The sequence below is a fragment of the Haplochromis burtoni genome, unplaced genomic scaffold (assembly GCF_018398535.1).
Source record: "Haplochromis burtoni strain Fernald_Lab_line unplaced genomic scaffold, NCSU_Asbu1 Contig_99, whole genome shotgun sequence".
Lineage (NCBI taxonomy): Eukaryota > Metazoa > Chordata > Actinopteri > Cichliformes > Cichlidae > Haplochromis > Haplochromis burtoni.
In genome coordinates, this window is record NW_024582460.1 from 1933945 (window position 1) to 1949190 (window position 15246).

General features: G+C 40.9%; 1 long non-coding RNA gene across 1 annotated transcript in view; it reads left to right on the forward strand.

Moving 5' to 3' along the window:
* The first annotated feature begins 7 nt into the window (after window positions 1-7).
* LOC121814892 overlaps window positions 8-15246 on the forward strand; it is a 50751-nt gene continuing 35512 nt past the window's right edge. The window contains exons 1-2 of the long non-coding RNA XR_006054640.1: window positions 8-124; window positions 341-459. This is a non-coding gene — a long non-coding RNA (uncharacterized LOC121814892). The remainder of the gene's footprint in view (window positions 125-340; window positions 460-15246) is intronic.

Here is a 15246-nt window from a genome sequence, read left to right on the forward strand (position 1 = left end):
ACGCGAAGTTCTCGTTTTTATACAGACAGAAAAAAACAGCCAACAGGTCACACCCTCCTCCGAATGAATAATGTAAATGGAGAGCCCCGATATGAGGGACCGCTATATCCAGTCTCGGGTGGAGGTGAGTGGGGGGCAGCCGCTGAAAACATTCAACTCTTTGAATCCTTTAACGTATTTTACTAAGTTCTGTTCACCTAGTGCGCTTCCAGCTCCAAATCTGCTCCGTCCATCTGGTTCCCCTGTAAAAGGAAAAGCCAAGTTATGTCAGCAGGTTGAAGCTGTTGGCTTTTTTATATACTGTTTACTAGTATAAATCACTTTCATTTTCATTTTGCAGATAAGATGACAAACTGCACCAAGGACAGTTCTCATGTGGTGACTGCTCCCAAAACTCCGGGTTTGGGAATTTGAGGGTTCTGCTCCACTGGTCCGATCTCCTGCTGGCATTAATCCTATGTGAGTGAGTGCCACTGGTGTTACCCCAAGCTCCCCCACCACACCCACATGCAATACTGATAAAACATTCCTCTGGGTAGGTGTATAGGTGGCCTCATACTATAACAATAATTTCTTTGCATATAGTGTTTGTATAAGTGTGACCGCATGCTGGACTGTGGGTGCAGCCAAAGAGGTATTGTTTAACTGCTCTGGTCTGCTAAAGCTGCAGAGATTGGATGCACATGCCAGCTACCAAGCACGTGCAGACCAGACTGCATACCTGACCCTTTTTCGCTCGGTATCCAGACCCCCTTGTGCCTTTCCTCCTGGATGCCTCCACCCTGTCATTGACCCCACAGGACTTCCAATTATTAAAAAGAAAATGTTGTGATTGTGCAGACTCAGCATCTGCCCCCCTCTACGTTCAGCATATCCTTCTGTTCTGCAATAACAAACGCAAGAGGGGGGCACATGCTGAGAAAATAATGTAATAAGTATAGTCCGTTGTGTGATTTCCACCACAGAAGCAGAAAAAGTGTTGAGACTCCATTATGAAAAACAAGCACTAGGTAAGGAAACACTCCCAGAATAGCGAGAAAACATCTCCAGCTGAGATTAGTTTTCTCATTACTTGACATGTTTTTTTCTCTTTTTGCATTTTTCAGCTTTTTTTGCATCTGAAATATTTAGATTCTGATCTGTGGCTTGTTTATTGTCTGCCCATCTGTCCAGGGTTGGGTTTAACTAAACGTACAGTTTAGACTAATTCAGCAGAAAGACACTTTTGGAAAACTGTGTCCACTTAGTATGAATACAGAAAACTTCTGGTTTGTGTCTGTAAGGGGTGACCGGGTTCATTGTGATGCGTTGTTATTGTTTGGCTGGCTAAACCAGCCCTCATATAAAACATGTAAACAGACTTGATATGCTGTTCTCCAGTTTTATGACAATTTGCTTGATTAGATATTGCGAAACGAAAAACATATACAATGGCATGTGGCAAAGGTAAACAGACATTCACTGGATCCTCCTGATTTCAAGATTCAGGAGTCAGAACAGAGTATGTTGTAATTTGCCTCGGGACAGTTTGGGTATAATAAAATGATGAAATGAAATCAGATAACTGCTAGCAAAAACATGCACATCTCATTTCCTAAACCATATGTTCAACTTGTCTCTGTTGCAGTCTCAGCAAACTGCAATAAGAGATACTATTTGTCTCACTCAACAATCTTGTCTTGGTCTTGCATCTGCACTTTTGTCTTTCACCCTCTCTGTCTTCCTCTGCCTCGGGGAATCTGATATCCTCTGGTTATTAATCTCTTCTTTAAAGTGTCCCAGTCAACATTCCTTTGTGATACAGTTTCACAATGCAGCACATTTCAGGCCATAAATCATTAATTGGAAACACAAAGTCACTGATGGTCCTCAGTAACACTGGCACAATGTACTTTATAATTTGTGGTTTTGTGAAGCCCAAAGGTTCTGCGCTGATTTATTTATTTCCTTCTCCCAAGAGTGATTCAAGAAGTGAATTTCCTTTCTGTCAACATGTACTGTCTTCATATTCAAGCTATGCCATCAGCAGGCACTGCACTCACTGACCACATTATGACCTGCGGATCACTTTATATAAAAACACTCATTTTACATTCTATTCATAGATCACGTTGACAGCACTGTTACTTAGTGATATGTTACTTGACTGACTTTCAAGCCCATCACAGTGTGCTGCAGTTAGCCTCTAGTTTGTTTACAGGAGATCTTGTTTTCTTATCTCTTCTTATTTTCTTTCTTTTTATTTTATTTTTTATCAAGAAATAGTGGAAAGAATGAGATTGGCATAGATTTTGTTGGACTTTAAATGTGACCCACAAAAAACACTAGGTCAACTTGCTGTCAGCAATAATGGGATACTGGTGGAGCCCCTGCACTCAGTCTGTTTCAGCCCCCCTTGTGATTGGCTACGTGTATATGAAGTCTAAAGTGGTCGTAATGGTAACAGGAGCATTCGGAGCTGTGACCGTACTAACTGGAAGAGCGACTCCAGCAGATTCCCAAGAGAACACCAGAGGTCTCTGTCCAGAAGCAGTCCTAGGAACAGCAAAGACAGTGCACCGAGTTTCTGAGGGTCTGTTACATTACTGAAATGATGGCCAAAATTAAAATCATAAAAACAAGATATCAATTAATATAAAAAGTTCCTCTCTTGAAAAAAGAAATCTATCCCTCCATAGTCTTTTAAGAGCAACTCATTCTTAAAGGATGACTGAACAAACAACCTAAATTTACCTGAACTCTGCTGTTCCAATTTGACTCTTCATCACAGTAAAATTAGTTCAACAGCCAAATAAGGGTCTTTCTTATCAACAGAATGCATCCTCAAACTGCAGCACAAATATTTGAAGATTTTTTTGCTATGTAGTTCCACTTATTTGCACTGCTGAGCCACTTTCAATGTTAACTATTTTTCTAAGGTGTTGGGATGCTTTCCCATCAGAAGGATGATTAACATGTAATTTGTCTGAATTATGTTGACTGTGGCTTACAGAGAAAAGGCATAAATAATGTGTACTGCCAACAGCATGTTGAAGAAAATCATTTGGTGCTCTTTAACTCAACCCGGGTGCTGACAGCAAAGACAGGCCTTGTCCATCATGGTGGAACACGTAGATGGGCTAATGAAGCCGGGATCTTTTCTGCAGGCTGATAATTGCTTCTGGGCTGTTTGGGGCCTCAAATGACAAGACTGTAAAGCATGTAGTAAAATCTGGTAAACTTAGAAGAATGTAGGGATTTCTTGGTGGATCATGGGAATCTGCTATCCCTATCATAATCAGAACTGACATTTAACATTACTGTTTAATGCTTTTAGCTGTCTTTTGACTTCAGCAAATTAAAGAAGAAGGGATGTAACCATATGTTGGATGCCAACTTGGGTGGCAGACATCTGCCTTTGTTAACCACCATCCTTGGGCCCTATTAATTTGGCTGTTTTGAGGTCAGGACTGACAGTTGAATTGTTTTCCAGAAACTTAAAGGCCTGCAGTTGATGTTACTGTAGTCACATCAGTTAGAATTTCTCTTAATGTTCCCTGATAGTTTTTCCCACTTGCATAGACATGACTCTTCCACGCAGCAACCAAAGTGACATAGGGATGTACATTCTTAGAAAGCATAGTGCTGACTTTTGAAACAATATACAAAAATAGAATATGTTTTTTTGTTATTTCACTTGCAAATTTGTGACACAGGTTTTGCTTCTATAACATAATGGAGGCCTTTCCTAGAGACAATGGTACAGCTTTTTGTTGATATCAGTCAGATGCCAAGCATGCTTTCAAAACCAGCCCTTCTTTTATTGATTGTTACAATGGGGGCTGCACTTCAGGAATGAACTCATATTTGTATCTGTTTTCAATAAATTGATGGAATGAGCATGGCTTGACGGCCCTCTGTCACTGTCTGCGTGACATGTGCAGAGAAACATCTGGAGGCAAGAAAGAAAGACAAGAAGAAGAATGTGGGGAGTTAAAAAGGTGAAGAAAGAATAAAAAAGATCACAAGCTCTACATTTTTTAAATCAAGGAAACTACATGTGGGAGCAAAGAGACGCAAAGAAGTTAGGGTTCGCGTATGTGTTATGATGTGTTTGCGGTGAGGTCTGTGTCTTTTGTTGGGCTCTGTTGGACTAGAGTTTGGTATGCCTGGCAGCTCTCAGCAGGAGGTCCTGCCCAGCAGAAGCTCACTAATTGTACAAACAGGCAGTGTGGCACCTTGGATTGAACTTGTGCCTTGAGGCCAGGTACAGCATGCTTTGGCATACTTTCAAGGAAAGATCAGAGTCATGTGCTCACAAGTGCTGATTGTCTTCAGGTCAGAAGTACTCCCACTGCGAGTTGGCGGAGGTAGGAGGTTGCTATGGGAAGGAGATACACGGCTAGACAATCTTGCCTGGCACTCTCAGGTTGACCAACTCAAGTGACACTTTCCTGAGAGTGGGCCAATTCCAGGCTGCTAAGAGGATCAGTTTCCCCTTTCTGCCATGACACACATACTCAGCTAGCACTACTCAGTAATCTTCAGGATTGCTGTTCATCAGGCACCAACTTTTCAAACACTTTTCCAAGCTTTCCAAAATTAGTGGGGTTTTGCAGTATGGAATCTGGACTCAGTCTAACGGAAACAACAAAAACACAAGAAACTACTGGTCAGAAGCAGGCAAAGGTCTGCTAGAGGAGCAAAATAGATTTGTGAGGTAAGGTATTGGAATCGGTTCTATAGAAAGGGAACATCCAGACAGAGGAAAAGCATTATGACATAGTATGTGACGTAGAGACGTGTCTAATCTTGGATCTTGGTGTAGCACAGCTTGCTCTGGGACTTCACATGCAGTCACATGACAGCTGAACAGGCAGGCTAACAAATCCATTAGCAGAATCTGTGAATGGGTATTTGGGACAGAGAAACCATAATACCACCGTGGTATTATTACAAGACCCAAATCACATAAAAGTAATAATAACACAAATCAAATTAATTTACTTAACACCATAGACAATTGCCTTCAGATGACCCCAAAGATAAAAGTGTTAAGGGGTCAGATCGGGAGACCTTGGGGGTGTCATGTTTTGGCTGTGTGCAGGCAGGAGAAGGACCCAAACGCAAAACTCACCACACAGGAATTAAACTCAAAAAGCTGCTTTATTGCAGAATGGCACAAAAAATAACAAAACTAAACTGGGACATGGATAAACTGACACATAGGGAAAGACAGCCATGAGGGAGACTACAACACTGACAAAGAGAAACACAGGGCTTAAATACACTGAGGGATAACAAGGGAATGAGCCACAGAAGGAGAGCACAGCTGGGAGTAATCAGGCTGGACGAGACAAGGGAAGCAATACTAGAAACGCTGACATGAGACACGGACCTTGAAAGTAAAACAGGAAACACTGAACTCCAAACATGTAAACTTAACAGCAACTGGGGAGACAGAACATGGGAACCTGAAACATGGGACAGAAAGGCACAGTAGACACAACGTGGACATAACAACGCCACAGGGAAAGAGTAAAACAAAACACAGAACCTCTTAGAAAATAAAATAGGAAACCTAATGAAACGCAGACATGACTACATGAACTTAACAACATAACAGACATGAAACACATGAAGAGCAAGGAAGACTTAACAGGGGTTGGAAGACACAAGGGGAATCTAATAACAAATGAACTAGAAAACCTAATGAGCTTAACCATATACTATAAACATCAAAATAATCTAAAACTCAAAACGCTGGGTCATAAGACCCAGGATCGTGACAGGGGCCATTCAACTGGCCCACGACGACCAATCCACTTTCCAGGAAACTGTTCATCTAGGAATGCTCGGACCTGGCACCCATAATGTGGTGGTGCACCATCTTGCTGGAAAAACTCAGGGAACGTGCCAGCTTCAGTGCATAAAGAGGGAAACACATCATCATGTAGCAATTTCAAATATCCAGTGGCCTTGAGGTTTCCATTGATGAAGAATGGACCCACTATCGTTGTACCCCATATACCACACCAAACCATCACTTTTGTTGTTCCAACAGTCTTGGAGGGATCCATCCAATGTGGGTTAGTGTCAGACCAATAGCGGTGGTTTTGTTTGTTAACTTCACCATTCACATAAAAGTTTGCCTCATCACTGAACAAAATCTTCTGCGTGAACTGAGGGTCCTGTTCCAATTTTTGTTTTGCCCATTCTGCAAATTCATCTGGGTCATCCTCGTTGAGATGCTGCAGTAGCTGGAGTTTGTAAGGGTGCCATTTGTGAGTAGCTAATATCCGCCGAAGGGATGTTCGACTAATGCCACTCTCCAGTGACATGCGGCGAGTGCTACGCTGTGGGCTCTTGCTGAATGAAGCTAGGACAGCCACTGATGTTTCTTCATTAGTGACAGTTTTCTTGCATCCACATTTTGGCAAATCCAACACTGAACCAGTTTCACGAAACTTAGCAAGCAGTTTGCTAACTGTAGCATGGGAGATGGGTGGTCTCGTAGGGTGTCTTGCATTGAAATCTGCTGCAATGACCCGGTTACTGCGTTCACCAGATATCAACACAATTTCGATCCGCTCCTCACGTGTTAACCTCTTCGACATGTCAATGGCTGTGAACAAAGAGAAACTTGTAAATAACTCATGAAAGAATAAAGTTACGTTGAAACCAAGCACACCATTGTTTTTCTTGTGACATTACCAATAAGTTTGATGTGTCACATGGCCCTCTTCCTATTGAAAAAACAAAAGTTGTATCCAAGATGGCCGACTTCTAAATGGCCACCATGGTCACCACCCATCTTGAGGAGTTTGCCCCCTCACATATACTAATGTGCCACAAACAGGACTTTAATATCACCAACCATTCCCATGTTATTACAGTGTATCCATATAAATGGCCCACCCTGTATATGTTGAAAATAACACCTTCAACATTTAATTCATTATTAGACTCAATTGGCTTCTCTCAAAATCTCATTCATTGTTTTAATCACACTCACACACACGTATGACATACAAACTGAACATGTAACAGTTTTTCCTGAAAACCGTCTTTTGTCTGATTGTTTTTTGATAATATTGAATTTTACAGTTATAGAATACACAGCATCTGACGTTAAAGCACAAGCACAAGCTTTTCTGGGAGTGATTTAAGTGTGAGGAAGTGATTCCTCCACTGTGCTCTTCTTCAATGCCATGTGCCAGCACAGTGCAGAGCAGCTACCTTCACTCTCCTCTCACATAGGTTGATTATCTGATTAATAGTGTTACATCCATACTGTGTGTACGTCCTTTTTCTCTGAAAAAGGAAGCCCCAAATGCTTGACTCCCTGTTAGAACTCACAAACACACCATAAAGCAGATAACACGTTAGCTGGAGAGGAAATGGACATCTCACTATTTATCACTGAACAGGAAACTGAAACAACCTTAGATTTCTTTTCAAAAGAGCTGAACACAGCCTTGTGAATAAAAGCTTAACCATTAGAGAAAAAAAAGTTACTCACAGCCATCCCACAGACATGTCATTAATGCCATTTGCAAAGGTATGGTTTGTTTAAAGAGTTCAGTCAGGGTTAAGAATGCATCATAGCACAGAAACAGCTATGATGCATGACCTATGGTGAAGGTTACAAATAATTTTCTTATAGCATCTGACAGTGGACTCATCTCTGTGCTTGTCCTGCTTTACCTCAGTGCCACGTTCAATGCTGCTGACCACAATTTTTTATTACAGAGATTAGAGTATTTTAAATTATACATGCTTCCATTAGCAGGTATTATTTGAAAATGGTGCATACATGTAATTGCTATGTAGATGAAAAACCTACTTTCCTCTCTTTTCTCAACAGGTTGCTCCAAATGTTTGATTTGGCAGAGTTTTGTTCTTTCTGAGACGACCACAAAAGGGATTTATGTTCATGGCTAGAATGACCCACGAACTTTTCACTTGCTAAGTAAATGTGTTAACCACTACACTATTGAGCATCACTACTATTACACTTCGTTCTCAGACTGCTGGCATACTTGTGGCTCCTAGGATATTAAAGTAAAATGGGAGGCAGAACCTTCAGCTTTCTGGTCCCTCTTTTATGGAACCTGCTCCCAATTTGGATTCAGGACTCTACTTTTAAGATTAGGCTTTTATGAAGCTTACAGTGAAGGCTTGTAGGTGACCCTGAACCCCTAGTTATGCTGCTATTGACCTAGGCTGCTTGGGTACTTTTGATTATGTACTGTTTCTTCTTCGCTCATTCGCTCTTTTCACTCTCTGTGTGCTTGTACAACACTGATGTACTTAATCATTAACAATTATTAAATTCTGGCTGCCTCTCCTATTGTTTACCTTTTATCCTGTCTCTCTCTGCTTTCTGCTCTTTCAGCAGATGGCTGCCCCTCTCTGAACATGGTTTTATTCTGCCTGAGGTTGTGTGGGAAATTTGATCAAACCTTATTAACATTTTATTTTTCAATGTGAAATGTACAGTATTTCAGAGAGAGAGAGAGAGAGAGAGAAAGAGAGAGAGAGAGAGAGAGAGAGAGAGAGAGAGAGAGAGAGAGAGTAAATTGACACTACTCACACACCCTCCTGGAGGGTGGGGACTCCCTGCCCCCCTGGTTCGCACCTGTCAGCAATTATTCAACTGGGTACAATCAGTTGTTTCCATCTGCCTTAGGGTGTACCCTAAGACAGGGGGGGCTGTCTTAGGGTACACCCTGGATAGGTCACCAGGGTTTAAAGCTGAAGAATTCCCTTGTTCGACAGCAGTCCGATCAGACACCACTACCCGTGGTTTGGCTTCTTTGTGCTGTTTTGCCTTGTGGATTTTTGGGGTTATGTGTTGATTTTTTTAGAACTCACCTCACTTCCCTCTGTGCTTTGTGACTTTGAGATATTGCAGTGGAAACAAACTAAATCTGTTGACTTACCTACTTGTCTGCTGCCTCATTCCCTCATTCCTAAACAGCTTTATTAATGTGTCAGCCCTTAATGTTCACAGTTAACCTGTTGAACTTCTCTGACCAGCATTTAAATCAAAGGCTTTATTTAAATGCTCTTAGTCTTGACACAGTGACAGGGTGAAAATGTCAAATTGATTTCAGATGAGACTGGCCAGGCACTCTTGAACTGATGGAAAGGCAACAATAACTCAAATAACCACTCGTTACAGCTAATTTATTAAGAAGAGCATCTCTGGACACATCTTGTTGCACATGGGCTACAGCAGCAGAAGACCACATTGGATGCTGCTCCTGTTAGGTAAGAACAAAAAAGAGGCTACAATTTGCACGAGATTACCAAAATAGGAAGATAAAAGATTAGAAAATTTCTGTATGCACTGATTAGTCTGAATTCTGCTCTGACATTAAGATGGTAGTGTCAGAATATGTTGCAAGGAACATGAAATCATGGATCCATCTTGCCATATATCGACTGTTCACGCTGGTGGTGGTGTAATGATGAAGGCAAAAGTTGGTCCAACCTCGTACTAACTAGCAAGGTTTATCTAACAAAGTCGCCAGTATGTGTTCAGCCTATGCATGCTGTTTCAAAAAGCAACAATGTTTGCAGACGCTTCTTCTTCAACCTTTAAGAACTTCAAATTTTCTGAAACTTTAACACGTTACATTTCATGTAAAGTGTTATTCATTTTGGCATTAAAGGTAAAGCACCATTTGGTGTTTCAAACAGTTGAATTCTATTAAAAGGAGTGAATGTTTAAAGAACACAAGCTGGATCACAAATCACCTGGTGGATGTTACACAGAGATGTGTTAATCTTAAGCTCATTCCTTGTTGCAATGCTCCTTGATAACAATTTAAATTAAAAGAGTTAATGAGGACAAACAGACAAAGACTTGACGTTGACCATAAGATGAATAGACTTCACCATGTAAGATCTCACAGAGGTAAAGTCTTGAGACTTGCACAAAAGCATTGCAGTGACTCAAGTTTTAATCCAGAGAAAACACTAAAACTGTCAGTGAAGAATTGTGACTTGACTTTGACTCACCCTAAAAAGGCTTTAAATACAAGTGTGGAAACAGGCATCTCAACACCAGTATGCTTTTTGCAATTTGGGACGACCTTTTAACATGTTATTATTGGGAGCTAATGACAAGTAAAGAGAAAATTAAGGTTCTGTGGCAGTGTGTTGGCAGTCCATGGGCAGCTACAGACGACCCATCTACCTGCAGGGAGTGCCTGTTGTCAGGTGGGGGCAGTGTAAAAAATATGTAGTAAAACTAGTCTGGGGGCTACTCGTCTTTGTGATGTTGTTGGCCCAAAAAACAAGTTCCAACATACCAAGTGTTTGAAAAAAATGAAAAGTGTCTGGTGCAGCCACTGTCTGTACCTTTCACTCTATTTTTAATCTTTGATCTTTATTTTGTGCTTTGCCTATTGCTAAAGAACTCTAATGTGGCAAAGTTTCTGATGTTACTATATGGTATCACCAGCTAGCTCTTATTGGCAGTAGTTCCCAAATTTTGTTTGACGCTCATTTCAGCCAAATCTGAACAAGACATGTAGTTTGATTTGCAGTTTTATGCTGGCACGACTGCTTAAACTAAAAAAAAAAAAAATGCAATGATTTAGGATGTCATGTTCAGGTTTGCTGGCTTTGAAATTTTACCTTGGAGGAGTAAAGTTGTGACCCCTGGATGTTGCTCTATTCACATTATGCAATGTGCGTGTTGGGATTTCGGAGGATTGCATGGGTGCACATTTCCAATGGGTGTGTGTGTGTGTGTTGTTAAGTTATGCTCCATCTATTTATTCCTGCCCTGTCCATTCTGCTGCTATAACAATCTGAATTTCCCAACTCTGGGAATAAAGTTCATCTTATCCTAAATATTAAGAGGGTTATGGATTTCAAATTAAAAGACCTCTTAAAAAAACCTCTGTTTTTGATAAAATGTTACTGCTCCAGAGTGTGCTGTCAAAAACATTAGATTGTAGACCATTATGTATGAGTGTAATACTTTGTATTTTGACATACATTGGGGCCTGATCTGACACTGAGCAGTTGTGTGTTTGAATTGGGTAAAAAGCAGCATGTCCTTCGCACCAGTTGCAGAGTGGATCTGTCTAAACCCTACCGCCTGCTAAACCTGTGCGTCTGACATGCTGTTTGGATTGTGGGTAACTGATTAGGTCAGGATGTGGAGCCCTTTACACCACAATGTTTCTAAACTCTTACAGTCATCCAACTAACAGCTGCTCAGTCCACCTAGCCATGTTCTTATGGATGTCTTCCATCTTCTGCATGTGAAGGGACTTACAGGCTTTAACAGAAAATTTTGGTGGGGCGCTGCCGCAATGTTCCACCTGTAAGATAATGCATGGCACTCACTTTCTGACATCCATTCCTCAGTTTTTGCTATTATTAGAAGCTCTATGTTCCTAATAATATTGTACATGTATTTGTGTGCATGTATGTGCTACCTGTAAAGTGCAATTTTTTTTTTGCCATGAAACTAGAATGCTTCTTTAAAGGTATAGTATGTAACATTTACACATGTTATTGCCACAGGCTCCTAAGAACAAATTTAGTCAAGCCTGAATAGGCCAGAGGTCCCCTGTGTGTGAAAGACACAAAAAGATGTTACAGCACAATACTTTTCTTTGTTGCTCCCAAAACCATTTTAGTTCTGTGACGCTACAAGCATGGCACACCTATTTTGGGTAGCTTCTCATATTCTTCTTTGCAGAGCCTGTAAAGCTGCTTCAGGCTGGATTTGTGTACAACCATTTACAGATGAGAGATATTTAACTGGGTTTAAGTCTGAGCGCTCAGACATTCACAGTGTGCAGAAGGTCATGAACCTGTGCACCAGTCTAAGGTCCACAACAACTTGGACGAGAGAAGATTAGCACCAAGGATGTCTCTGTACATTGCTGTATCTTTCCTTTGACCCTAACTTGTCTCCCAGTTCTTGCTACTGAAAAACATCCCCACAGCACAATGCTGCTACCACCATGCTTCCACTGTAGGGATGTATTGGCAAGGTGATAAGTGGTGCCTGGTGTACCCCAGATATTCACGCTAAACAGTTCAATCTTTGTTTCATCAGACCAGAGAATTTTGTTTCTCATTATGTGAGACCCCTTCAGGTGCCTTTTGGCAAACTCCAGGCAGAGTGTCATGTGCCTTTCACTAGAAAGTGGCTTCTTTCTGACCACTCTACCATACCAGCCTGATTGGTGGATTGCTACAGAAATGGTTGTCCTCTGGAAGGATCGCCTTGCTCCAGAGAGAGATGCTGAAGCTCTGTCATTGTGACCATTAGGTTCTTGGTCACCTCCCCAAATAAGGCCCTTCTACATTGATCAGTCAGATTGTGCTCACTGGGACCTTCAGAAATGTTTCCGTACCCTTCCCCAAATCTGTGCCTTGATACAATCATGTCTCAGAGGTCTACAGACAATTCCTCTGACTTCATGGCTTTGTTTGTGCCTCAGCATTCATTGTCAATTATGGGATCCTACATAGACAGGATTGTGCCCTTCCAAATCACATCCAGTCAACTGAATTGACCCTAAGTGAAATCTAATCCAGTTGTAGAAACACCAGTGGAAACAGTGTGACCCTGGGCGCAGTTTTGAGTTTCATGGCAAAGGCTGAAAACTTATGTACATGTTGTCTTAGTTTTTTATTTATTTTAATACATTTTTTTCAAACAAACCTTTTCACTTTGTCACTATGGGGTCTTTTATGTAGAATTTTAGGGTGAAAAATAAATGTAATAAATTTTTGAATCAGACTGTAACAAGACAAAATGTGGAACAAGTGAAGCACTGCAAATTCTTTCCAGATGGACAGTATTCGTCTTCATTCAGCAGTTAATAACATAACTGAATGTATTTTAATTTGTTACCATGACACTTATTGCTATGTTCTACAGGCCATACTCACAGGCTATCTGGGTGCAACTGTTCTCTTGTCCAGTTCATTGGACCTCTATTATGATCATTGCATGCATACTTCAAAGGGTGAGCCCAGATTAATTTCAGCTGGTGTCAGGCATAGTATGCATGTAATGTGATTACAGTATTTTCCGCACTATAAGGCACACTTAAAAACCTTTAATTTTCTCAAAAGTTGTCAATGCACCTTATAATCCGCACTGCTTGATGGATTTTCGGAGCATTACAGCTACCGTAGTCAGGAGCCTCGCGGAGTAATCTGGGACCAAAACTCCATCCGCCTCAGGTCCCAAAGTCAAACGAACACTGCGGCATCGCTGAGAATTAAAAACTGTCTAAATTCTTTCATCTTTAATAAAATGATCAGCGTTACTGCTTTACAAGGTGAAACAATTAAGTTTAGCATCCAGGCACCCATGAAAACAGAATTTATTACATTTAACGGAGTTAGCAGGAAGTTAGCTCGCTAGTTTCCAACTAAACATGATACAGTTTAGCATATTCTGACTGAGAGATTTCTGAAAAAATTAACACTCACTTCCAACATAAATGAAGACAGAAAACTAAACAGCAGCATTTTTGTAGGGTTACTGAAGTTGGACTAGCTGGTATATAATGATGTGCTATGTGATCGCTAGCGACACAGCTATGTTAGCATAATATAAACAAAGTTAAGCTGGAGGATGAACGCTAACTTTTTTCCACTGGATAACAGTTAACGTGAGGGTTCCTGATGGTTAGGGACAAATGCAATTGCATGGCAGGATGCTGTAAATGGACCAAACTTCAGTCGGGAGAACAACTGAGGTAATCCATCCACAATATGAGGTTAGTCATTAATATACTGCAACAACATGGGAATAGAGCAGCTGCAAGAGAATTCAACATTAATGAATCAATGGTACGGAAGTGGAGGAAGCAAGAAGAATGAGATGAGTAAAATTTGACTTATCTGACTGTTTTGTTTTGCCTAATGCGGCTTATAATCCGGTGTGCCTTATGGTCTGAAAAATACGGTAATATCCACGTGAGAGCATAGATCTCCAGGGCTTTCTCAATGGCCGCTGCCTCTAGAAAAATCACTTTGTCAAATAATTAAGAAACATGTGAGTGGACAGCAGACTGCTACTTCCACAGTTAAGCTATAAAATGCATAAAATCAGGGAATTCATGCTATGTAACACTGAATGACTTTGCAGTATTTCTATCTAAGCTTTAATTTTTCTTTCTTCCCTCACTGCAAGCTGGTCACAGCAGACGACTGCCCCTTCCTGAGCCTAGCACTGCGGGATATTTCTTCCTGTCAAAAGAGAGTTTTTTCTTCCCGTTATTGCCAAGTACTTGCTCAAAGGGGGTTGTCTGATTGTTGGGGTTTTCTTTGTGTTATTGTAGGGACTTTAACTTACAATATAAAGTCCCTGGAGGTGACGACTGTTGTGATTTGGGGCTATATAAATAAATATTACCTCTGCAGTGCAGCTTAGAACTTGTGATCCTGAAAAATTTGCTCTGTAAAACCTGATTTAACAGTGAAAACTGTGCCTCTGTGCCTCTGACACTCAGAGGCACAGTGAAAACTGTGCCTCTGACACTCAGAGGCACAGTGAAAACTGTGCCTCTGAGTGTCAGCTTTTGTAGCTTGTGTTTCACTATTAGGTCTTGACTGACCACTGGTAGTCATGGAATATTAATGGAGTACTGCTTTTGGGCCATGTTTGTAAATTTGTGCTACTCTCCAGCTTTGGAGGCATGTCTGTGGATCCTCTAAAGGCTCTTAATAAACCTGAATGGCTGAAAGCAAAAAACGCAACTTCAGCATCTTTGGACACTTTTGACAAACCAGGATTGGGCTTCACTGGTGAATCTGATTAATAACCGCTTACAGTCAGTCATGCCTCTGGGCAAATCAAACATGTCAAATGCATTTTTTCTGGCATTTATGGACGAGTGTTGGAGTAGTGCTGAAATGTGGAACAAGTCTGATGACCTCACATGTCTTTTATTAAAAAAACAAGGAAATAATGTGCTTTCTTTCAAGAGGACTGGCTTTGAGGCTGGTCTTTACTCTGTGAGAGGTTAAAAGTAAAAGTGTGTGTCACATGCCAGAAACAGGAGAATCTGCAACCTTGCACATCAGATCAATTTTTAATGTGAGGCTGTTGAAGAAAATAAGTCTTGTAGGCTCCACGCTGCTTCACTACTCCTTCTTTTCATTTAATCTTGACTAAGTAAACCCTTGAAGGAAAAGTTCCACAGTGTGTGTTTTGTAAAAAAAATTAAAATAAAAAAAAAAACTACCTTATTCATGTGTCAAGTTGAGTTG